The following is a 25,756-nucleotide window of genomic DNA, read 5'->3' on the forward strand; positions in this document are numbered from 1 at the left end:
ATTTGGAGGGGTTCCCCAATACTTTTGGCAATATAGTGTACTTTGCAATAGGGCATTGGAAACTCTGAGCTGGCAGGACAGACAGGGAGCTCTTTTGGCAGATAAGTGTTGTATAAAAGGAAATGTTCCCAGCATTCCCCAAGCATGCAGACTCGGTGGTCCCTGCACTGTCCGATCCTTCAGCTATTTGGAATTCATTCCTTCCCCCCAAAAGTGTAAAACGTCCTAGGCAGTGATATGCAAATATTGGGTTGTCAGTGCAGCGCCTGTACCACCCAGCGGCCGGAGCAGCCAGGCTCGAGCACGTGTGGAGGGATCCCGGGGATGCCAGGATTGTCCTCACACCGGCGCGCGCTGCGGAGGCTCCAAGATGGCGACGGCCGCAGTTCCTCCTGCTGCAGCCTCCCCACCTCTGCAGTCCGGCGGCGCCTGCAGGGACTCCCGCTAGAGCCAGACAAGTAAGTGCCGCTGGGAAGCGATGCCTTGTGGGGGAGAAGGGCTGAGCAGAGGCAGGCTGTGCGGCGGGGGAGACCTGGGACAGGCTGAGGCTGGGACTCGGCTGGAGTAGAGTGCTGGCTGCTGGTGCTCGGGGCCCGGGATGGGGGGAGGGTAGACTCAGGCACCGGCTCTTTGCCGCAGAGACGATGCTGCCCTCAACTTCTCCGCTGGCTGCCCTGCCTGTGATTGGCCGGGTTCATAGCTGAGCACTGAGCTCCACACTGCAGCCCCCATCCCCGGACACCTGGCTGGCAGTGCTGCATGGGGCTCATCCTGGGATCTGGGGTCACCAAGTAGCTACCCACCTCCAGGATCCCCTGTGCTGCCCCCCAGCCTTTGCCTGCTGAAATGCCATCATCACCACCCCTCACATGGGGGGTCCTAGTGGGGTGCTGTCCTTTTAGGGTGTCACCCTCCCTTTAAATCCCCTCACCCTTCCAGTGGCCTCCATTCCTGAGAAGGGGGGATGATGGGGAAAGCCCTCACTCTGGTAGTAACTTACCACTTAGTGCCCCAGGCAGGGAGGGGGTCTTCACACCATGACCCCCCAGCACAATCAGTACAGCTACAGAAAATCACAAGGTGTCATCACTTTCAGCCCCCAGCCCCACCCGTGTCATTGTATGTGCAGGGGATGGGGGTCTGATCCTGGAAGGAAGTGCTGCTGCTGGGGAGACCATCCTGCCCCAGTCCGGGGACCCCCCTCCTGTGTGTGAGGACTGCGGGTGTGGTAGGTGCATGCTGTGCTGGGATTTCATGATTGCCTTCTGTTGTAGTGATCAGTGACAATGCTGGGGGGCTCCGGCTGAGTTTTGCAGTGGCTCTGTGCAGGCTTTCTCCTAGCTCAGTGTGTCGGATAGATAACCTGCTCCTAAACACTGCAGTATTTTTTTTTCCTTCCTCTGAAGCCTGTGGCCCTTATGTTGTGCAATGGCAATGCTTGCACACAGCCAAGCGGCGTCCCTGCCTCTGTCTAGGATGTGGATGGCTGGGTGTCATGGTGTGCACAGGAATGTTATAGGGACGGCCGATCACACCATCGCACGCCTGTCCCGGGCCAGCTGATGGCACATCCTGACACACAGCACATTCGCCGCACAAGTTTCTGACATACAGCACATTCGCCGCACAAGTTCCACACAAATCTGCTGCTCGTGTCGCTGCGTTCAGCTCCTGGTTGCATCATGCCATGATTTCTGCTTGTCACTTCGTTTCCGAAACCGGCAGTAAAAAGCGACATACACCCTTCCACGTCTGTAGACTGCATGCAGGATGGCTTCCCTATTATTAACCCATAAAGAGGCAGGATAAGTCATTCTGTGCTGGAGTGTGAGAATGTAATGGATGTTCAGCCACATGCAGTGTGTAGTCCCTGTCCCTAGGCTAGGTGGGTTGTTTTTAAAAAGGTTATCCCTACAACTGTGATTAGGTGGGAGAGGATCCCATGAGGATTGTAAGGCTTATTTAAAAGATAGTGTAAGGGGGGGGGGGGGGGGTTGGAGAAGTTGCCTGCAGCAACCAATCATGTTTAACCTTTTGATGGAAGCAAGTAATTAAAGTGCCATGCAGGGATAACACCTAATTTTGCGCTGCTTGTGTATAATTTCCTGGCAGCATGGTGCTGAAAGGACAGCTCCACAGAAAGACTGGCTGGCTTGCAGTGTGGCGCTGAATCCACAGCTCCATACAGGCTAAAGGACAACTCCTTAAAGGATAAGTCCACCTTTTGACAAATAAATATTAAATGCACTTTTTTTGCTGGTAAGAAAATGTGCATTTGTTATTTTTGGTTGCAGAAGCCTGTAAAGCATTGCACCAGCGATCAGCAGATATCTGATGCCATGCATGTCTCCTGCAGACCTGTCAGTATATCTGCTTGCCCATACCAGATGTACAGGAAAGCAGATATACTGACAGGAAGAATCATTGAACTGCCACAGCAACCTATAGTAGTTCATTGAGAACTACAAGCCCACAGCCGCTAAGGCTGCCACGACTTGTAGTTTTCTCATCCACAGAGAACCGTGAATGAGTGACGCGTCCAGGTGGGCGGAAACCCAGCAAAGCTGCGTTTTTTAAAAATCTTGACAGCTAGTGGGAGGAGAAAATCCCCCTCTAGCTGTCAAAGTGGGGGCCTGTCTATTCATAACATGTTACACCCTGAATATGGGTGTAACATGTCATGAAAGGTGAACTTACCCTTTAAAGTCCTGCAGTGTGGTGCTGAAAGGATGGCTCCATACAGACTGGCTGCCTGGAAGAATGGTGCTGAAAGGTGAACTAAAATAAAATCTAAACTGGCTGCCTTGTAGCATGGTGATGAATAGGCAACTCCATATATCTGTTCAATGGACAGCTCCAGAAAGACTATCTGTTCAATGGACAGCTCTTAGAGACTGTGAAGTTTATTTACTAAAGCTGGAGAGTGCAAATTTGGGCTCACGTCTTCAAAGAAACCAATCGGCTTCCAGGTTTTTGTTTTTGCTTTTTTTTTTGCCAAGGCTTAATTGAACAAGCTGAATTAGAAGCTGATTGGCTACCATGCACAGCTGCACCAGATTCTGAGTGCACCAGTTTAAGTTAATGTACCCGTCTGTCTTGTTGTATGGTGCTGAATTGACAGCTTACAAAAACTGTCTGTTCAATGCACAGCTCCATAAACTAGATAGCTTGCAGTGTGGTGCTGAATGGACATCTCCATACAGACTAGCTGCCTTGTAGCACGGTGCTGAATTGACAGTTCTATAGAGACTGTTCAATTGACAGCTTCTTAAAGACTCTTCATATAGACTGGACAGTTTGCAGGGTGGTGCTGAATGGACAGCTGAATAAGTCAGGCTACTCATAGCATTGTGCTGAATGGATAGCTCAATAAGTCAGGCTACTCATAGCATTGTGCTGAATGGATAGCTCAATAAGCCAGGCTACCCAAAGCATTGTGTTGAATGGACAGCTCCATCAAGACTGTCTGCCTTGTAGCACAATGCTCAATGGACAACTCCAGTAGCCTCCCTGGCGGTATTCCCGAGTGTAGCTCGGGGTAAAGTTTCAGTACCGAGCTACACTCGGGCTTACCATGTGGCGCTGCTCCGGGATCTGTTCTTCTCTTACCTTGTCCTGCGCTCCCATGATGTCCCTCCTGCAGTGTCCCCTGTAATGTCCTCCGGCAGATGCCGACATTTGTCTTCTGGGTTCCGTCCCCTGGGACATATGGGGACGGAACGGCGGGAAATTTGAAAATGACAAAAAGTGACATTCACTAAATACACTAAAATCACATAGTAAAACATTACTGTATCAAGCCATTTCACATACATTTTGTCCCGAGTGCTTTGTCCTGTGCCCTGCCTGCATTTTTACTGTTCTTTCTGCCTGGAAATTGAGAAGCGTCCATGGCATCCAAAAAGCGTCCCTTTAGGTCAAAATCGGTTTTAGACCAGCTATAGAACAGCGATAGTAAATTAGAACTACTTGCAGAATTGAGTGATAATGATTCATAGGGAAATTCGTCATCAGACACTAAAAACGATTTTGCGACTTTGCTCAGTGATGTGCGAACCTGGCGCTATCTTTCAAATTTCAGTGTTTTTGGTTTGATTATATTATTGAATTACATTTTTTATTATTATTATTATTATATTATCTTTTCATGATTATTTATTAAATTATAATTTATGATTTCGTGTTTCAAATTTTAACATACCCGGGATGTTTGCTAGACTCTTGTTCGGACAGATTTCAGTGAGTTATTCCTGAAAATTACAGGACTACAATAAAAAAAATACATATTTCCATGCAAAAAAATGTACCGCTTTGAGCACAGAAATATGGACATAATCAGACCGCTAGGGAGGTTAAACTCTCTTCAATGGACAATTGCATAAAGCCTAGCTGCCTGGCAGCATGGTGCTGAATGAACAACACCATTAAAGTGGTTGTAAACCCTTACATATACCCAATGAAGTGACTGGCCTTGAGTGATACACATAGATAAAACAAACCATCCTACATAAGTTGTACCTGTCTATCTATAGTCTTCTCTCCTCTACGTTCATTCAAAGTCCAGAATTAAAAAAAGAAACTTGTCTGAGCTGTTAGAAAAAAAGGGGTGGAGAGCTGAAGTTACACTCTGCAAAGCTCAGTGGGGAGAACTCTGAGGGCTGATTGGAGGGGAGAGAAACCCCCTTCACAAAGCTCACAGGAACAGAGCTGAGGCTGTCAATCAGCTGGAGGTCCCTCCCCTGTCACCTTTTTATTCTTGGTGTTGGGAAAACTTGTCAAAAGTGATTCAGCAGAAGAACGAAGCAGCAGACAGAAATTAAACTTAGTGCTCCTAATTGAGACAAGGATACACTTTAGGGGGATATGCTTTTTTCATATTTAATGTATGAGGTTTACAACTGCTTTCAAATTGCTACCTTGCATTATTGTGTTGAATGGGCAGCACCATACAGACTGGCTGCCATTTAGAATAGTGCTAAACACACACCTCCATAGAGCCTGGATACCTTGCAGTATGTTGCTGAATAGACAGCTTTGTAAAGACTGGCTGCATTGAAATGTAGTCCTGAATGCACAGCTTCATAAAGCTGCCTTGCAGCAGGGTCCTAGATGGACAAGTTGCTAAAGACAGACTGCTTTGCAGCGTGGTGCTGAATGGACAGCTCCATAAGGATGCTGAATGAGCACCTTTAGTCATCATTACATGGTTGTATAGACGCTTAATGGACGTAGATCTATTTGTAAGAGTTGGTTTATTGAACTCCTAAGTTTCACCATTATTCCAGTAGAAAGTATGACTTTAGATGGCCAGTTTAAATTTATAGTGACTAATCCTATTACATTTAAAGGTGGATGCCACATCTCTTGGTTCTACAGTTAACTACAATTCTGCTCTTTATTGCTTTCTGCCTTTTCCATATCAGTACAGTGGAGCTGGGCTTTTTATTTTTAAATCCTATACAGAATTTTAAAAGTGTAGAGACACATGCACAAAACCACCCGCTTACACGCAAATGTCATGTGTTATTGCTGTACCCAATTAATGGCTAAATCTGTGTTCTACAATAAGAGTACTGCAGCTAGCTGTTTTGCAGGTACCATGCATGCACACTGTCAGAAAACTTTGGTTAATAAAGAATAGATCTATAATAAATAAACGACAGAAATGTAAGAAATTTGTAAAGGGATGTAATAAAATATGCCACCTAATATTCCTTCACGAATATTGTAAAAACTTGTAGAAAGGAAAAGTTATATGTGTTGGTTCATTTCTGGCGCTTTCATTTTTCCATGGCATTTAAACATTTTTTTTTGCGGTAGTTGGAATCACTCACTTTTACCATTTCTCCCACATAAATTAAAATCAACAAACTACATTGCCCTCCTATTGCTTCTGTTTTGAACTGTATTGTAATTGTACTGCCCCCCTTTATATTGTAAAGTGCTGCTTAAACTGTTGGTGCTAAATGAATCCATAATAATAATAATAATAATAAATATTGGAAACGAAGGTATGTTAATGGTTACACAACACAATTGCATACTTTAAGTTACAGAAAGAAAGATGTGGAAATTGCTCGCCAATATTCCATCATTTGTGCATATTTCACATTATGGTAGGACACGTATGTTTAGTTTATGGTTAAAGCAGAATTCCAGGAAAAATTTTCCTTTCCCATACAGTGGGGCACTACCCACACTGCATAAGTTAACTGCTCGTTTTGTCCAGAGACGCACGGAAAGACTATACTCATCCAATCCTTCGATCCTCTGGAAAACCGTGTTCCCCTACGTCCAGTGGTAGACTATTCCTGCTGTACTCCTGTCCAGAGCCGGTCTATGGGTATGATAACATTAGGAACAGTCCACCACACAAGATTACTAGCCGAGGGGGGGGCAGGAGCAGCAGGGACTGGTCTTGCGCTGGGAGGATCAGTGGTTTAGGTGAGTATATCTCCGCTCTCCTCACCACTAGACAAAAATGAGCAGTTAACCCTTGCGATGCAGACAAAACCTCACTGCATGGTAAAAGCATATTTCCCTGGAATTCTTCCTTAAAGATGGTTAAAGGCCACATGTTTTCCAGAGCTGTTTCCTGGTCTAGCCTCTTCCAAAATGTCAATTATAGGTGTGAAAAAGTTGGTTAAATCACGCTTTGGTTTCTTATCTCTCTAGGACAGAGCTGGTGATATTTATCCTAGATGGATATCTTTCTATTCTCTAGGTAGAGACATACAGTTAGGTCCATATATATTTGGACATAGGCACAATCCCTTCCTCTAGTTTGGATGTACAGTATTTTCTGGTGTATAAGACTACTTTTTATACTTACAAATATACCCCAAAAATTGGGGGTCATCTTATACGCGGGGTATAAAATGTGAACCTTGAGTTTGTTTGGGTCAAGCTGGCTGGATGTGTGGTAATACTGTACATACAGTATACCGTGCTGAGCCAAGCTGGCTGGATGTGCAGTAATGTACATACAGTATACCGTGCTGAGCCAAGCTGGCTCAAAACAAATGTCCCTATGACAGATTAATCTGTCAGCCCGCTGGATGTGCGGTATATACAGTATACTGAGCCAAGTGGTTTCAAAACGTACCGGTACGTCCCTACGGTAATCAGACCGCTGGATGCGTGTATGTACGGTAGCTGCGGCTACATACAGTATACACTGGGCCAATCACAGCGAGTGATGTTTTCTACTAATGAATACAAAGCCCGCTCGGATTGGCTGAGTCAGAGAGGTGGGCTGATGATGTCACAACCTCAGCCAATCCGAGCAGGCTTTGTATTCATTAGTAGAATACATCGCTCGCCGTGATTGGCCCAGTGTATACTGTATGTAGCCGCAGCTACCGTACATACACACATCCAGCGGTCTGATTACCGTAGGGACGTACCGGTACGCTTTGAAACCACTTGGCTCAGCGCAGTATACTGTATATACCACACATCCAGCGGGCTGACAGATTAATCTGTCATAGGGACATTTGTTTTGAGCCAGCTTGGCTCAGCGCGGTATACTGTATGTACATTACTGCACATCCAGCGGGCTGTATATATACTGTATACTATATGTAGCCGAAGCTACCATGTTACCGCACATCCAGCGGGCTGTATATATACTGTATACTGTATGTAGCCGAAGCTACCGTATTACCGCACATCCAGCGGTAACCACCTGATTTGGAATTTGATCCATATGATGACTGTCTTACAAATGTATCACAAGATGTCATTCATGACTTATGATGTCAGAGGATGAACATGAGGATTTTGAAGGATTGGAAAATTAGGGGGTCGTCTTATACACCCAGTCACCTTATACGCAGGAAAATACGGTACATACCTTCTAATTAAACCTGAGAGTGTGCACTTTCAGCCCATATCCATTATATAATTATAGCTTGAATATGTTTTGGTAAATACCTAGGTTCAAGAGGGCAGTATTTTCAGTATGCAACCAGTATCAAGAACATGGGGACATGACCTCAAACTAACAGGTGGAAAGTTCAAAACTAATATCAGAAAGTATTACGTTACCGAAAGAGTAGTTGATGCTTGGAACAGTCTTCCAGTCAGTTAACAGTAAGTGGCTTCAGACATGCTTGGGACAAACACAGATCTATAATCAGAGGGAAAAAAAACATAAAAAAAAAATATAAGAACATGTATAAATAAATACAATTAAAATGTTGTGTAGTGCTGCCAAATGGATACAATAGTGGTGTCATCCTCTGGTCCACCACGTTTCGTCACAGTTCATGTGACTTCCTCAAGGTGAAGGTCAGGTGACTTCTTGATGAAGTCACATGACCTGTGTCGTAACACTTTGAGGCGGAGCTTGTGAAGTCATCACGTCAAATAGGAGATAAGGTCTCCAACTACGGGATTTCACTTGATGCCAGTATTCAGATGAGCTTAAAGGGGCCATGCACATCTACATGTAAAGCTGTTATCCATGTGCACAATCTAATGTGAGTGCATAGTGATTTATTTTAAATAAAGTAGTGGTTTTAAGTGTTTAGCACTATGATGGCTGTTTTAGCTTTGATCACATCATTGTAAGAATAAAATTGCATAACCTATAGCAAGATCCCTAATAAGTGCAGGATTACTGGGGACCCATTGAAGGCTATCAGCCATTGATAACAAACCCCAAAGGGGAAGGGCAACTAGACCTGGAAGTTGGTCTGAGAGTGTTATCATGATTATCATTGATTCTACCTGAATCTACACAGCTGTTGTTAATTACAGCACACACAAACTTTTGCTTGCCCAGTGGTTCCCACCACCACCACTGTGATATACAGTTTTGTTTGTATTGTAATTATGTGGGAGAGAGATTTTCATTATTACCTTTTTAAGTGCATTTTGTTTTATCAGTAACACAGATTATTTTGATTGTCCAGCATGATTACCGGGAGTTCCCACCGTTATTGTGATACAAAATTTTATAGTATATACTGTATATTTCTTTATTAGATTGCACGTATAAATGGGAAGGGGTTTTCCACTATTATTATTTAAGTGTAATTTTATTGCTACTTTAATTTATTAATAATTCATAATAGTGAAAGTAATACTGATATGTACTGTATGTACATGGTATAAGTTGCAATTGATTCACTTTTCACTATTTTAATTTATTGGTATATACATCTGCTATTTGGTACTCTCACTTGGTTCAGTACAGTGTGTACATATTAGCACAGATGGTGACGCCACTAATGTATCTGTTTGGTAGCGCTACACTACATTTTTATTTTTTTTTTCAGCTTTATACATGTTTAGCAGCAGCTAGCCTGTTTTGATTATCACCTAATTTTACACATAGAAGTGCAGTGAAACAAACACATAATTTACATATAAATAAAAAAAAAAAAAAGAAAAAAGGGATTCGATTGACCACTTTTTTCTGCTGTCACTTTTTTCTGTTTCTGTGTTTGCTAAAATCAAATCTTAAGTCAGAAATAGAAATGACCTCTCAAGTTTAGTTTCTGCATAAGGGGAAGTGATTGAATGGCTGCCCAAACATTGATACTAATCCTAACAGTTACACCTATGTCTGTCCCTCTTCCAAACCCTTAAATATTAGCCCGTAATCCACACAGGAGATGAATTCTTAACCCCCTAAACTGCACAGGAGATGAGTTACACATCCTATAAGACTAAACCTTTGGAAAACAAACCACAGCCACCATGACTAAGGTTGGAATTCTACCCAAATTCCCTGAGTTCACCTCGATCAAACATTTCATATTTTACAGTTACTAACTGGCAATTCCAGGCAAAAGGTAAAACTAATTGGTGAGCTGCTAAGTCTAACTAGAAACCACTGCAATAGTGTTTAAAGAGGAAGTACACTGCATCCGAGCACCGCAAACTAAAAGCTCTATTTCATTCATTTTTATTAGTCAAGCAAACTCTCACATTCATCTATGCCTCCATGTTTTGAGCAATTACTTTGAAAAACACCCACCAGCATGTCTGTCCATCTTGAGTAAGGGCAGATAATTTGTGTAACATTTACTTCCTGGAATCCATCTGCCCTTAGCTCAGGTAGCTTTTTAGTTGAGAAAACCCCTCCTCATATCCTGAAGACTTGTGGGATGTATGACCTCATTTGCCTAGGCCTGGAAACTAGGAGGCAACTGAAAAAAAATAAAAAAAAAAGTTTACAACAAGTAAATATGATATACTGTCCTATCTATTTACTGATGCAGCATAAGGAATATGGGTAGTCAATACTGATTGAGAGAGTGAAGTTCTGCTTTAGATAAAGTGTACATTTTGCAAAATTCTACCCTCCCTCCTTGAAGCCCCTCCTGCTGAATTGCACAGTACTCTGGTATTCATTTGTGAGTGCCTTCAAGTGCAGTAATCTTCTGAGCCCAAGGGTGGACCATGACAGGCAGGAAGTGGGTTGAATAATGCTGGCCATCATTTAACACAGAAGACTGGTGGCATTTGGTGGCAAAAAGGTTTTACTGTGGGTGACAGCCCTGGATTAAAGGTGATTATTGCAGAAAAAAGCTTTTATCTTAATGCAGCTGACCTCTGTATTCAAAAGATTTTCTTTAAACTTGAGTGCTACTTTAACCACTTGCACTCCAGGAGATTTAACCCCTTTCCTGACCAGGTCATTTTTTTCAGTACCGCACTGTGTTACTTTGATTTTCAATCGCGCGTTCATGCAACACTGTACCCAAAATAGCTTTCTATAATTTTTTTTAAATGAAAAAAAGGCCAAACATTTTGAACAATGTTTTTTCACTTTCCGCTATAAAACATATACAGTAAAAATTTTCTAAAATAATCAAATTTCTTGATGAATTTAGGCCAAAATGTATTCTGCTGCATATTTTTGGTAAAAACAAATTCCAATAAGTGTATATTGATTGGTTTGCATGAATGATATAGCATCTACAAACTATAGAAATATACTGAAGTTTTTATTTATTTTTATACTAATGGTGGCGATTAGCAACTTACAGCAGGACTGTCATAGTACGGCAGTCAATCTGACACTTTGTGGAAACCAGTGACACTAGTACAGTGATCAGTGCTAATAATATACACTGACGCTGTACTGGCTGGCTGGTTAACATCTAGGGGTAATCAAAGGGTTCAGTGTATGCCTAACAGTGCTTTGTGTGTGTACACTGTGGTGCTTTTACTAGGGGGTGAGCCATTTTTTCCCCCTGCTTTTCAGGGAAAGAAGAACCAGCAATTTCCCGCTGACAGGGCAGAGCTCTGTGTTGTTTACATACACACAGCTCTGTCCTGTCAGCCTCTTCTCTGATCAGCAGGTCTTGGCTACTCAATCATTGGCCAGGGCCCACTGACTGGCTTGTGTTGTGTCTAATTACAGCACAGCCAGGACGATGGGAGTGCGCCCCCTACCCAGAAGAGCCAGGTCACGTACTAGGTAACCCACTTTGCTGATGTACATCTAAGTGATATGGTCAGCAAGCTGTTAAAGTGGTTGTAGACCCTTACATATACCCAATGAAGTGACTGGCCTCAGGGGATACACAGAGATGAAACAAACCATCCTACATATGTTTTACCTGTCTATCTGCAGTTTCCTCTTCTCTACATCTGTTCAAACTGCTGGATTTTTAAAGTTGTCTGAGAGTTCAGAAAAAAGGGGGCAGGGAGCTGAAGTTACACACTGCAGAGCTCATTGAGAAGAGCTCTGAGAGCTGATTGGAGGGAAGAGACGCCCCCCCCCCCCCCCACACAACTCACAGGAACAGAACTGAGGCTATCAATCAACTGGAGGTCTCTCTTCTGTCACTATTTTTCCTTTGGTGTCAGGAAAATTTTTCAGAAGTGATTCATGATGATAGCAAAGGAAGTAAGCAGCAGAGAGAAATGACACTTAGTGCTCTTTATTGAGACAAAGGGATATGCTTTGTTCATATTTCATGTTGTGAGGTTTACAATCACTTTAAGTCACTCATTCTTTCTTTGTTTTCTGAGTTTTGTATAATTTTCAGCAACATAGGCACATATAGTACCTCCATACAAGATCTTTTGAGGCTTGCGATCTAGAAATGCTTTTCTGTGCTTCTCACATCACCAGTCAGATTTAAACTTCCAGTGCAGGTTTGAATCCTATTGGTGGCATTGACAAAGTCTCTTAGTATGAGAATTTGTTTTTACATCGGGATTTCTGTGTAAGAGGATGCATGAGTTGGTGTTTAGCATCATGTTCCAGGATCACCAGCTTACACACATAAGGGAATGGGATAGATTGTTTTTATAACAGAACTACTCAGCAGAGTGGTGTGTACATGTGTTGGTTTGATTTTCATTTGCAAATAGAATGAACCTTTAAAGGTTTTAAAATTATTTTATTGTGTAATACAGTATTTTGACCAGCTTGTTTTCTTTTTTACATTCTTTAATCCTGATATTTTGTCCTTTGTATTTATTGTATAGGGACATTCTGTGGTGACCCTCAAGTTTCAAGTATAACTACAGTAAAGGCAAAAATCTTTTTTTTTTTCTTTTTTTTTAGTTTTGGATAGAGTGGAGATGGATTAGAACCCGTCAGTTTTTATTGCTGTGTGTGCCCCCTATTAGGGAGATTCACCTTCTCTATTTGTCCTGGTTGCTATTATCAGTGAAAGTACAGTAATACCTCGGTTTAAGAATGCCTCTGTTAAAGTAATTTTCGGTTTACAAATGAAAATAATGCCTCGGTTTTCAAATTTTGTATGAATTTTTTTCGCAATACGAAGTGTATGTCAGTGCTGATTTTTAAATGCAATTGCTGGCTTTTTTTTTTTTTTTTACTATAGCTCACACAATTAGCTGTCACTTTCCCCAAAGTTAACGGAAATGTTGTTTCTTTTAAGAAACTAAAAAGAAACATTGTTTGCCCCCCCCCCTTTCCTGACCTGCCAGGCTGCATGCTCTGAAAAGGGTCTGGTATGGATTTTGGGGAGGACCCCCACGCCATTTTGTTTTAAATTTTGGCGTGGGAGTTTATTTATTAGTGTTTACTTTTTTCTGATCTCCGGAACAGATTAATTGGTTTTCAATGCATTCCTATGGGAAACGGCGTTTTCGGTTTAAGAATTTTTCGCTATAAGAAAAGTCCTGCAGAACTAATTAAATTCTTAAACCGAGGTATTACTGTAACTCAAAATTTTGGGTTGACCCCAGAAAAGTAATAGAGGGAAAATCTTCCAGTGTGGATAGGGATAGGAAGTGATGGTAAATCTCTCCAATGGAACACAGATGGCAAAAATAAACTGACCAGGGTTATAACCCTCTCTTGCTCTATCAAAAATTAAAAAAAAAAAAAAGTTTTGCTTACAGCTCTACTTTAAAAGGCTGTGTGTGTGTGTGTGTGTGTGTGTATATATATGTGTGTATATATATGTGTGTGTGTGTGTGTGTGTGTGTGTGTGTGTGTGTGTGTTTATTTATTTATTTTTTTTAAACGTCCTTTTTTTTTTTTTTACTTTACTGTAATGCAATCACTAAAAAGGTGAAGTTGGTTGATTGTTGCATGCACCAACCATAATATATGCTACACTTTTATGTATTTGGATCCTTTTTCATGTTTCTTTTATATTTAAATTGGTGTTCAGTTGGTTATTAATTGTGGGTGAATTGTCTTTTTTTTTTTTTTATCCTCTCAGTAGACATAAGGATCATCATAGCAGCTTGCCCATGATCATCAGTTGCAAACATGTTTGAATTAATTTTTACTGAAAAAGTTTAGTTACAAATTCAGCTGTCATAAGTTATATTTGAAAATTTCATTGCTGCATATTTGTATACTTTTTTTTTTTAATGTATATAACAAAACAATAGATAGGGTAGGTCAGTGGGGTGAGGGTTACACAAGACATCCTCACAACACCTAGAGGGAGAGGAAATAGTTGCAAGGTGGCAGGGAGTCATATATCAATCAGCAGAAAGTCTAAAGTTCAGTTCCTCTGCCATTGTACTCATTGAGAAGGGGTGGCACAGTCGTAGTTTTAAATGTGTGCAACTTTGCTTTTCCACACTTTTTTTACACATTGTAAAGTGAGCAAGTTGATTAATAAATATTATAAGCAAAGCTGATTATTGCCCTGCCCTAAAATATCAATAATTTTAAAAAAGGGTAAAGTTACACTATAAAGCAAGTCTATGAGAGGGCTAATACTAGTATGACCAGAAAGCTGATCGCATATGCTATCCAAGTTGCCTTAACGCAGAACTATGCTTTTCTGTTAAAAAAAAAAAGTGCTGTTAGGACTCTTTACGGGACTAAGATTGAGCTCTGCAGTTGTTTTCTTATTCCGGGTCACAATCCTGCGCAATGTCCTTTTGTGTCTTTCGGACAGTCGACCATGTCAACCACACTTATGCTTATCATACAACGTTTTCTCAAACAGTATATGATGCCATAACCTTTAAAACTGTACCTTGTGACACAGTAAATAAATTGGCAACTTCAGTCACAGAGGCACCAGCTAAGCGGGTACCAACAATTTGCCCTCTTTGAAGGTCAGTAAGCTCTGACACTGCGCATGCGTGAATGCAATGAAAGTGAGGACTCCCACCTATTATCTAGGTGTGTAACATAAAAATGTTACATCACTTCACTTTCACCTCTGCAAATCATGTAGTGTTTCCATATTTTTGTCTAACTCCTGTACAGGTAAAGGGTCTTGTATAACAGTTGAAGTACCAAATCGATTTTCTATGCGATGTACAAGCCTCATAAATGAAATATAAAAACCTTCCTTAAATCTCCTAACTAAGCCAAATCTTCCCTAATTTGTGTCTTACATGTTCTCCCTTCACTGTAGATCACAGGGGAGGGTTTCAGCAACAGAGGCAGTGCTGTCAATTCCACAGCAGTTGAGGGACTAGGTGTGGTCAGGTAGGGATAGACAAGCTGCTTTAGGTGGACTTTATTGGCAGGATCAACAGCTGTTTGAGGGACTTTGCAGAAGGACTAAAGGAAAAATATAAAGGCAGATGCACTTAAAATTAAGTACCGCATATATTTGTTTTCTAATACAAGGCTATAGGTCTACTATTAGCAAATATTTCCTCTTGCTAACCTAAACCTTATCCAGCTGCAGCATAGAGGGTGCCGTAATGTGCTAAAAGTACTGTTTCATTTCTCTTGGCTGCATCTTAGCTTGCTGGAAGTACAGTACTTGGAACAGGGTGGTATGGAACCTACATATACCTTATGGTCTGCAAAAGTGTTGTGGGGGGGAGGGGTAGTTTTAAATTTCTAAGATAGAGAGTGTGTTCAAATATTAATTTATGTAGAGCTACCCAAAGCTTCTCAAAGTGATTAAGTATGTAGTGACCTTCTAATGGTGGGTATTTGAGTAAGTATATGTACTTTATTAACCTCCCTGGCGGTATTCCTGAGTGTAGCTCAGGGTTAAGTTTCAGTACCAGAAGCGGTAATCCCGGGCTACACTCGGGATTACCATGCAGCGTTGCTCCAGCACTTACCTTGTCCTGTGCTCCCACAATGTCCCCCCTGCAGCGTCCCCGGCAATGTCCTCTGGCCGATGCTGATATCTGTCTTCCGGATTCCGTTCCCTGCAAGCATCGGGATGTACAGGGGACGGAACCAGCGGGAAATTAAAAAATGTAAAAATTTGACATTCACTCAATACGCTAAAATCTGATAGTATTACATTACTGTATCAAACCATTTCACATACATTTTGTCCCTACTGCCCTGCCTGCATTTTTACTGTTCTTTCTGCCTGGAAACTGAGAAATGTCCATGGTGTCCAAAAAGCGTCCCTTTAGGTCAAAAGCGGTTTTAGACCGGCTAGAGAACAGAGATAGCAAATTAGAACCAGTGATTCGTGGGGAAATTCGTCATCAGACACTGAAAACGATTTTGCGACTGAGCTCAGTGATGTGCGAACTTGGCGCTCTATTTTAAATTTCAGTGTTTTTGGTTTCGTTCCATTATTGAATTAAATTTATTATTATTATATTATTATTTTTTTATGATTATTTATTATATTATAATTTATGATTTCATGTTCAAATTTTATCATACCCGGGATGTTTACTAGACTCTTGTTTGGAAAGATTTCAGTGAGTTATTCCTAAGAATTACAGGCCTACAATACAAAAACATATTTCAATTGCAAACAATGTACCGCTTTGAGCACAGAAATACTGACATAATCAGACCCCTAGGGAGGTTAAGTGACAATTCCCATAGCCTGCCTGTTTTTTCAGGCCAGGACATTGCTGTGTAGGTGTAGGGGCAGGAAGGCATGCATATCCAACACTATCAGGAAATGCCAGCATGTTAAAGCTGAACTCTAGGCAAATTACTAAATTAATTACATATATGGGAGGTATTTTCCTATCAAAAGATTTGTATTTCTGTTCATTCAGTCCTGAGATTTGTGCATCCTTTCCACACAGGACAGTCTTGTGTGCCATCACCAGCGGATTTTGTGGTATTGGTGTAGCGCTGTCCTCTTGAGGGCCGCTGTGTTTCTGGATCCCTCTAAACTTTGCACAGCCAGGCAACACACATTTTCCACACTTGCACCCACAGTCAGTGAACAGTCCATAAGCTTGTTTTATTATTTTATTAGGGGATATTACTTGGATAGGGATTATGGGATGGCCAACTTAATTGAATCAATGCACGGGGACAGCTTCCTTCCTTTTTACCGAAACAGATCCTGGACTGTTCTTTTCCTCGAAAGTCCTCCGTTTTTGCAGATCGGCAGTGACTGCCCTTTACGGGCTAGAGACTGAAAGTTAGCTTAGATTGTTGCAAACTACATGCAGAGATGTCTCCTTTCCTCAGCTCCACAGCCTGCAGACACTACCACCCCTCCTGGCTGTTCTGAAGATCTCCCAGGACAAGGATAAAGGATTGAGCACATTGCTGTCTTTTGAAAACTTGCTACATGTAGCAGTCTTTCTCCTTTTTTAAATGACTGGGTGTGCTAAGGTACTCACTCTGTCCTCCTTGCATCTACTGCTCCTGGGCCTTGATCCTGTTCATGCCATACTGCTGAATGGACCCTTCTAAATTGGCTCAGAGATCAGCCCTCCCTAGACCCATGGAACCCCCCCCCCCCCCAGGCCACCGGCAGTCTCCTCAGCACTCCATCTGCCATCCGACTTCCCAGCTGGCCTGACTATCGCATATTTATGGTTTGGTCTCATCACTCTACCAGGGCCTCAAACCTGGGATTGGTTGGACTCCTATAAACATGCAGATTGGGTGTCCACCTTTGCCACCCACTGGCTTCCTAAAGGTCCCATGGTTCTCCGGAACCTGGTAGAGGCTATAGAGTCCTATCCTGGTAAACCATCCAGCTTGACCTGCAGTAACCCGACCTTAATCACAGACCCACACAGTCATACACAATAGATTTACACACTAACACACTAGTACTATACTAGAGGATGCTGAATCGGACCATTGAAACTAAGGTAAGTAAAAAAAAATGCTGCCACACCCTGTTAACAGTATTGTGTTGTATCTCAAAACAACATACATTAACAAATCTGTCTGATTAATGTCCATGTCTAAATATGCTAATTGGGCTGAAAGGGGTTGGAAAAAAATAGACTTTTGGCAGCTTTATTTCTATTTTCATTTTAGTATGAAAGAATGAAAATTGAATTGTGAGTTTTTTTCTAAAGAATACATTTTTCCCTGCTCCGCTTTATGTCCTATATTTTTATTATTGGTAGCGTGTGTGATCTTTATAAAGCAAATCTGTTTTTACTGCATGGCCCCATGGAAGATGCATTCTTTGTAAAGATTGCGGTTACTTTTGCAAATAAGCAATTAGCTGATAAGAGGTCAGCTACACAATAGTCTTCACCAAATTAATGCAGCAGAACTTTGGTACTGGTTATTCCTTCTAAGCCTGCATCATTTAAACTAACCCTGTCTTGAGACAGGGGGACTTTGCTGTCCTCTTTCCAATGATAATTGCTTGGATGGTATGCTGATCCATTGAATTCAGAGTGTCAGTTACTGACTCAGAACTTGTTAGGGTTCATGTACACTATGGGCAGAATAAATGTCAGAACCTCTGGCATAAAAATGCTCATACTGGCTCATATTGCACAAGAGTTTGAGAGTTTATAGGCATTTGCTTTTTATAAGCATTTTATTCCAAAATATTACCCTCTGATTTTACATTATAATCAATGTACACTTGAAAATGCAGAATGCTCCTAAACGCCGCGTTTATGAGAATTTAGGCATGTTTATGAGCGTTAAGCATTTTTTTTTTCTGCTCAAAAGTTCCACTCAAAAATGCAATTCTGAAAGGTTTTTTTCTGATTCTGAATGCTCCTCTGAAAATATGCCTGGAAACTCCCTAATGTGCATGGACACTGAAGTCAGAAAGTAAGTTAGAAATCCTGATTTGTTCTCATTTTGGGATGTTGACTGACTGTAATAAAAGAAGATAGCTATCATGACAGCTAGGAAACAATCCAGCAATAACACCCTTTAAAACATTAGATAAAATAGATTTTACTCTAAAGTAATACCAATAAAGGCAAATATAGTCTAATATAAACATGAAGGTAGATAAAAACCTTCATGAAGGGGGGCAAAAACTCAGAAGCCCGCAAACTACCTTAATGGCCAGGCCCCCGGTGGACGGGGCGAGGTGCATCAGAGGGCGTGGCCAGTGTGGTGGCTGAGGCCATTCCTCGACATTGGGCTTCCGGGGTCAGTTGAACTGCGTCCATCCTTTCACCTCCTAAAAGAGGGTTACATTTGGAGGTGCTGCAGAGATTAAGGAGGAGCAATATAACCCAACACCTTCAATATGCTCCGTTAAAGAGTATAACCCGTTTCAAGATGCAATGAAAGTCTGTGGTCCCCAGCTGTGGCATTAACAGGCCGGTATTGAGACACTCAGGAGGGAATAAGTGCAATGCACTGTCTGATCACTTTAAACCATACTATGCTCACAAGCAGATGACTGTTGTTTACTGTATGTGTTGTCAGAATGAAGGGGAAGCTGTTTCCACTTTTATTAATTGATTGCAACTATTCTTGCCATGTTTAGTGTATCATAGTGCAATGGACTCTGAGGACCAGTCAGTTAATTAGAGGCTTACTACCTCATCATCCTCTCACACAGCTCCTCAAAATGATGTTATCTTACAGAATTCCCACTCTGCACAAGTTATTGAAATCAATGAAGAAACAGAAGACTGACATTCCATTTTGTACTCCTAAAAATGTGTTCCAAAAGAGGATCACTGACCCATCTATCCCTAGAAAGCGAGCATTCTGAGTCTTACCTACCTAATTCTTTGGTTGCTCAACCAGTTGCTACACAGAGAGAGAGAGAGAGATACTCAAAGGTGTTTCAGATGTGGTCACAGTGGCCATACTGCAAAACAGTGTCATGAGGAATGACACCAAGTGTGGCTTTCCCCATACAGAAGCAAAGACGCAGAGGGCTGTTTCAGACCAAAGCCAAGAAAACCCCTTGTAGGCTCTAGGTCTGTAGCACTGTCAATGGGCATACAACTCCAACTCTATTTGACACAAGATCCCAAGTTACCCTTGTTTACCATTCATTCTACCAGAAGTACCTGAGCAGCATATCTCTTCAGTCTATTGGAAGAATGGAATTGTGGGGCCGTATACTGTTGATGGAAGCTTGCAAGTAATTGTAACTGTTACGGATTCAGAAAACAAGGATGTACTTCCTGTGAAGATCACATCTCGTTTCTGTCCTGACACAAGCACTTTACACACAGCTCCAGTGATACTGGGCACTACACTAATTATATAGCAATATACAGTGCCTTTCAGTGTATATTTAAGGAGGTCAGACTATTTCTTGTGAGCAAGTTGATATTCCATCTGAACTTTAAGAGCTTTGTGATGTCTTCTCTGGACTGGTGTATCATATCAGTGAGCACAAAGTTGAAATTCCAGCGGTGGAGGGGGAGAGAATGCTGAGAGTAACTTTCAGTATTGCTCTCAAGCACCTTGAGGATGAACGTTATGTCCTCATGGAAACTCTTGAAACTCTTTGAACAAAGAAGGGTGAATGGTAATTCATAAGAGAGAGAACTGGAGAGCCAGAGTGATATTACAGTTGTGACTGTGAAAGATTGTTCTTCCCATCTTGTCATTGCTCATTTAGTTGTAGATAACTTCTACCCTGTGTTAGATGTTAACCTCTATGCTAAAGCGTGCAGAGTCCAAGTCCGAATTACAACTTCTACCCTCAAATTTTACTTGAGTGACCTGAAGTTACAATAGCCCTTGAATAATAAACTGACACAGCAATTGTCAGATTTACTGGAAGTGTTGTCTACAGATGATATAAATGTAGGCTGTGCTAAGAGTGCTCAACATTACTTTAGATTATCTGACACTACTCCCTTCAGAGACAGACCCCAGAGGATAGCACCAAAATATGTGAATCAGCTAAAAGAGGAACTAAACCAGATGAAAGATCAGGGCATCATTGTGGACACTGGTTGTAAAGAAAACAGAGGACACATCGGCCTAGTGCATTACCTAAATACATTTATTGATAAAAGTAACGAATGGTGATATACTCACAAATAACAATGATAAAAAAAAGCTCATCAAGAAACACAGCAATGTCCGGTCCGCCTGTTACGGTGATCCCCACAGGAACACTGGACCTCCAATAGGCCAACTCTGAGCCTGAGGCAGGCTCTGAGGAAGGGGTGAGTCCCTGAGGTGCGTTGGCCTGTTGGAGGTCCAGTGTTCCTGTGAGGATCACTGTAACAGGCGGACCGGACATTGCTGTGTTTCTTGATGAGCTTTTTTTATCATTGTTATTTGTGAGTATATCACCATTCGTTATTTTTATCAATAAATGTATTTAGGCAATGCACTAGGCCGGTGCGCCCTCTGGTTGTTTGTTTTCTTTACATACAGTGTTTTGGACTTCCCCCAGTCTTTTGAGGGCTGCAAGGCGTGCAGTATCCAGGATCTTCCACACGGATCTGTAGTTAGACTGAGTTCACCCCCCAGCACAGGAGTATTTGTGTTTTAGTACTTCCATCATTGTGGACAGTAAGAATCCCTACACGGTAGCACAATAATGTACAAAGAACTGTACAAACACAGTGACCAGGAGAAGAAAAACACTCAACTCGCAGTCATCTTCAGACTGCTTTCCACATTCCCCATGCATTGCAAAGTTTAAGTATCCATGCATTGTAGTGTACAGAGAAAGTGAGTAAACACAGTTTGGTCAGAGGCGACGGCTTGCCACAGGTTGTCTGGCCAAAGACAACCCTCAACACAGCACAGTAGATGCTAGAAGAGGAAGAAATCAGCATTAGGACTTGGGATCAAATCAAATGTATTATTTTTCTTCAATAAAGATTGTATAATCCATAAAAGACATTGCAAGACATTATCAAGCTAATAGATTAGGGTAGGCATAAATTGAAATTGATATTAGATGGTTTGCCAATATCATTATTATCCTTATTACTTTCCTATCCCCCTCTACATTTCTCCTGGTTATATCATTTTTTTTCAGTTAATTTGCAGATCCTGTATATTTTAAGGGAAGGGCAATAACTTTGTTTATATGTTTTAACTACTTACTAAACATGGTAAATTATATGCAGGACACATTATGTGACAATATTACCATCTCTCTGTGTTTATATGTCTCTTATGGGGTATGAATTTTTAGTGAAGACAAATAATACATTTGATTTTATAAGGTTAGAAGTTGTGTTCTGTTAAAGTCCCATTTGTTTTTAAATAGATATTTATTGAAAGTAGCAAGGATGGTGATACAATAATGGCATAAACCAGAATGAGGGATTACACATGCGCAACAGTCATTAACCAATTCAATACCGGGTAGTTTTACACCTTCCTGCCCAGGCCAGTTTTCAGGTTTCAGCGCTCTCACACTTTGAATGACAATTGCACGGTCATACAACATTGTGCCCAAACTAAAATTTTAGCATTTTCCTCACACAACTAGAGCTTTCTTTTGGTGGTATTTAATCACCACTGGGGTTTTTATTGTTTGCTAAATTAACATAAAAAGACCAAAAATTTTGAAAAAAAAAAAAGTTTTTCTTTGTTTCTGTTATAAAAGTTTGCAAATAAATAATTGTTCTTCAAAAATTTAGGCCGAGATGTATTCTGCTACATGTCTTTGGTGAAAATAACCCAATTTTGATGTATTTTTTAGTTTGTAGGAAAGTTATAGAGTTCACAAACTATGGTATAGATCTGAATATTGATCAATCCTGAAGTACTGACAGCCAATCTAATTTCTTGAGGTCCAAGAATGTCAGAATAGTACAGATATCCCCCAAATGACCCCTTTTTGCAAAGTAGACAGTCCGACGTACTTCATAAGAGGCATGGCGAGTTTTTTGAAGTTGTATTTTTTTTTGTCATCATTTTTCAGAAAATTAAAAAAATTAGTTTCACTATTTTTTTTTACATATTGTCACCAGTGCAGTACAGCGTCATCATATAACTGGCATGGCAGTGATCAGGGACACTGACTGTATGGGGAAAAAAAAAAAAAAAAAAAAAATATATATATATATATATATATATAATTTGTTTTTGTTTTTTTTTTTTTTTTGTTTTTTTATTCTTTTTTATTAAATGTTTTTTCTTTTTTTAAGATTTTTTTTCATATTTCACTATGACCAAAGTAGTACAATGTTACCATAGTAACATTGTACTACTTTGGGGAAGAGATCAGTATTTTTTTTTTTTTTTTTTTTTACACAATTTGCTTATAGCAAAGAATTACTTTGCTATAAGCAAGCATTTACCAGAATGACATTGATTTATTCAGGGTTTTTTTTTTTTTTTTGTGCTTAGCTGTGATTTGGCCACAGCTAATCACATGACATGTGCATATGATTAGCTGTGACCATTCACAATTAGACACTAGTATACAATGGATGGCATGAATGAAGCCACCCATTGTGTACAACTGTCATGTGACCTGCTGTGATTGGTCACAGCAGGTCACATGATACCTGCAACTGGGCCAATATTCAGATCTGTCATCGGCCGTGTCTGAGGTACGCAGCCGGTGACAGATCGCGCCGCTCTGCAGGAGTACAATCTGCGCATGTGTGGGAGGATGCCATATGGCGTCCACCCGGAACGCTGATGACATTTGTCGCCCGCCATTCGGCCATAGGGCGGGCGGCAAATGGTTAAAGTGGAACTTTAGTGAGAAAATTAAGTCTTGCTAGATCAATTCATGTTTGCAGTGCCACCACCCAGGACAGGGCCTCTCTCTTCCTGGGAAATGAACCAGTAATCCAATCAAAGTAATTGGAAACAGAAGAATTGCTGCAGCCACCATATAATATAACCATAAGCATATACTGGATGCATACCCATATAGACAAAACACAAGCTTTATATAAGAAGAGAATAAATAGTAAATACAGTACATCCAATGTACAAATAGATATCAGCAAAGGTCCTGATTGGAGCCTTGGTGGAATTGTAAACACCTACCTGGGTAAATATAGTTATTTATAGAGATAACTCCAGATGAGTCCCGTTGCAGGGGTACCTGATGCAGCATCTGTCTTTGTGTCGGAGACCAGAAGACAAGATCTGCAGTGATGAGAAGACCCTCCATCCATCACCCAACCAGTCTGGATCGCAGTCTTAGTTATCTGGCGCTCTGCATATGAGATAGTAATAGGACAGAAATTCTCTGTTTGTCTCTTCTGATCTGGTACTAGTAGCAGGGAAAGGACATGTGGCAGAGACCATCTTTCCCTTCACTTCCTTCTTCCATAATCTTTTTCAAATCCCAGAGTCAAGAAGTGACATACATAATTTTACATTACAGTGTGATACTAGCAGCTGATAGGAGACTGCAGCGAATCCCTACACGTGCAACATGGGGATTGTGTCTTCGTGATACACCAGTTGTCACCTTAGTTTGATTTTCGATATGTATAGCCTAATGTGTGCATATTTGAGCATACTGTGTGCTCTAACCTGTGTTTTACATTTTCTGGTGCAGTCAAGTTTGCCATGTGTAATACACTGTTCTCTTCACCACAGTTACTAAGCTCTTATCTCCAAAATCCAAATCTTAAAACTGAACCATGGGAAAAAATCCTTTATCCTTGCAATGGGTTCTCCTCCTGACTTTAACTGTTCATCTAGCATAGGATATGATGAATACTGGTCCCCTGAAGCCCCTTCCCTTTGCTGCCCAACCGGTAGCAGCTGTCTGATGTGATTCTATATAGTGCACGACCAGCAGTCCAACATTGCATATCGGAGGATCCAGAGGAGCCACCCACAAGCTGGGAGTGTTGGACAGCGGAGGAGAGCGCCAGCTGCTGGAAGAGTGAGGAATAAAGTAATTATATAACCTTAGTCATCATAGCATAGGCAAAACAAACCGTTAACCTTTGCAGTGGTGAGGGTTAAATTGCTTGTAAAGGCTGAAGATTTTTTCCCTTCATGCATTCTGTGCATGATGGTAATAAAAACCTTTGTGCAGCAACCCCCCCCCCCCCACCACCACTACTCACCTGAGCCCCCTCTCGATCCAGTAACGGGAGCCTCGGCTGTCCCAGGACTCCCTCTCCTCATTTGCTGAGACAGCACCGGGAGACTGCTATCACAGGCAGTGAGCCAATGAGGAGAGAGCGGGGGATGGATGGCTCTATATTTTGTATGGACGCATAAAGCAAGGCTCAGGAGCATAGTAAGTGGTTTGTTATTGGGGGCACTGGTCAAAGAGGAGGAGCCAGGAGCTCTGGTGGGGAACCCGAAAAGATGAGGATGGGGGCTGCCCTGTGCTAAACCATTGCACAGAGCAGGTAAGTATAAGATTTTTTTTTTTAAAGTCAAACCTTTAATATCACTTTAAGGTATTCTTCCATGGATTTCAGCTGTAAGCTTTAAGGTATCTCTCTCCTGAATTCCAGATGAAGCCTACCAAGCATGCTGCCTATATGCTTCCCTTCCATATTATTTGGGTCTGTACAACAAGACCTATCATGTATCATGTGTTTACTAATTCTGCACAATACCAGTCAGATTTATTGTATGCACTTGCTATTTATGCTGATTCCACTTTGTTGAATTACCTGTTTAAGGAACATGAATACATTTACTAATTACCAAATATAAAAGTAATAGTCCCTGACTCCTTAAAATGTGTAATTATTTTTTCACCACTTAAAGGGAATATATAGATTTTCAAATAGTTGTTTAGGTCAGTGTTTCTCAACCTTTTTTCAATCAAGGCACCCTTCAAAATTATGGACAGTCCCAAGGCACCCTTTAAAATTATAGCCAGTCTTGAGGCACCCCATTTAAGAATGGGATGTCTCAAGTCTTTTAAAGGGTGCTTGGGGACAATTCATAATCTTCAAAGGGCACCCCATTCTAAAAGGAGAAAACTGTTCTAATAGTTTTATATAACGCAGCAACATCCACACATGTAGGACACCCAACGTTAGACGATTTATTCTTCCAGAGCAAACACACTTTTTCACACTGGTACTGACTAGAATTCCAGTGTTTCTCCCCCCCAGTCTTTCTCCATCACTGACCTAATATGGCCCCAGCACTGATGGGGGGGTCAAACTAGGATGCTGAGTAGGCAGCGGACATTCTCTTTATCAACTGATGATGCCATAGGTTGTCAAGACACCGGCGGCTAGAAGGATGTAAATGGTGCGCAATGGAAACCTGCGACTTTGTGTAACTAAAAGG

The 25,756-nt window shown here is 41.3% G+C and overlaps 1 protein-coding gene across 5 annotated transcripts in view; it reads left to right on the forward strand.

The window, feature by feature from the left end:
- Nucleotides 1-336: 336 nt before the first annotated feature.
- SCN8A (sodium voltage-gated channel alpha subunit 8) overlaps nt 337-25,756 on the forward strand; it is a 226,830-nt gene continuing 201,410 nt past the window's right edge. For 4 of the 5 annotated variants that reach the window (XM_089652045.1, XM_089652048.1, XM_089652044.1 and 1 more), the window contains exon 1: nt 337-458. The gene's annotated coding sequence lies outside the window, so the exon portion shown is untranslated. The remainder of the gene's footprint in view (nt 459-25,756) is intronic. The other variant, XM_089652049.1, reaches the window with a different exon arrangement.

The sequence above is a fragment of the Staurois parvus genome, unplaced genomic scaffold, assembly GCF_062004578.1.
Source record: "Staurois parvus isolate SC_StPar_1 unplaced genomic scaffold, SC_StPar_1.0 ptg000669l, whole genome shotgun sequence".
Taxonomy (NCBI): Eukaryota; Metazoa; Chordata; class Amphibia; order Anura; family Ranidae; genus Staurois; species Staurois parvus.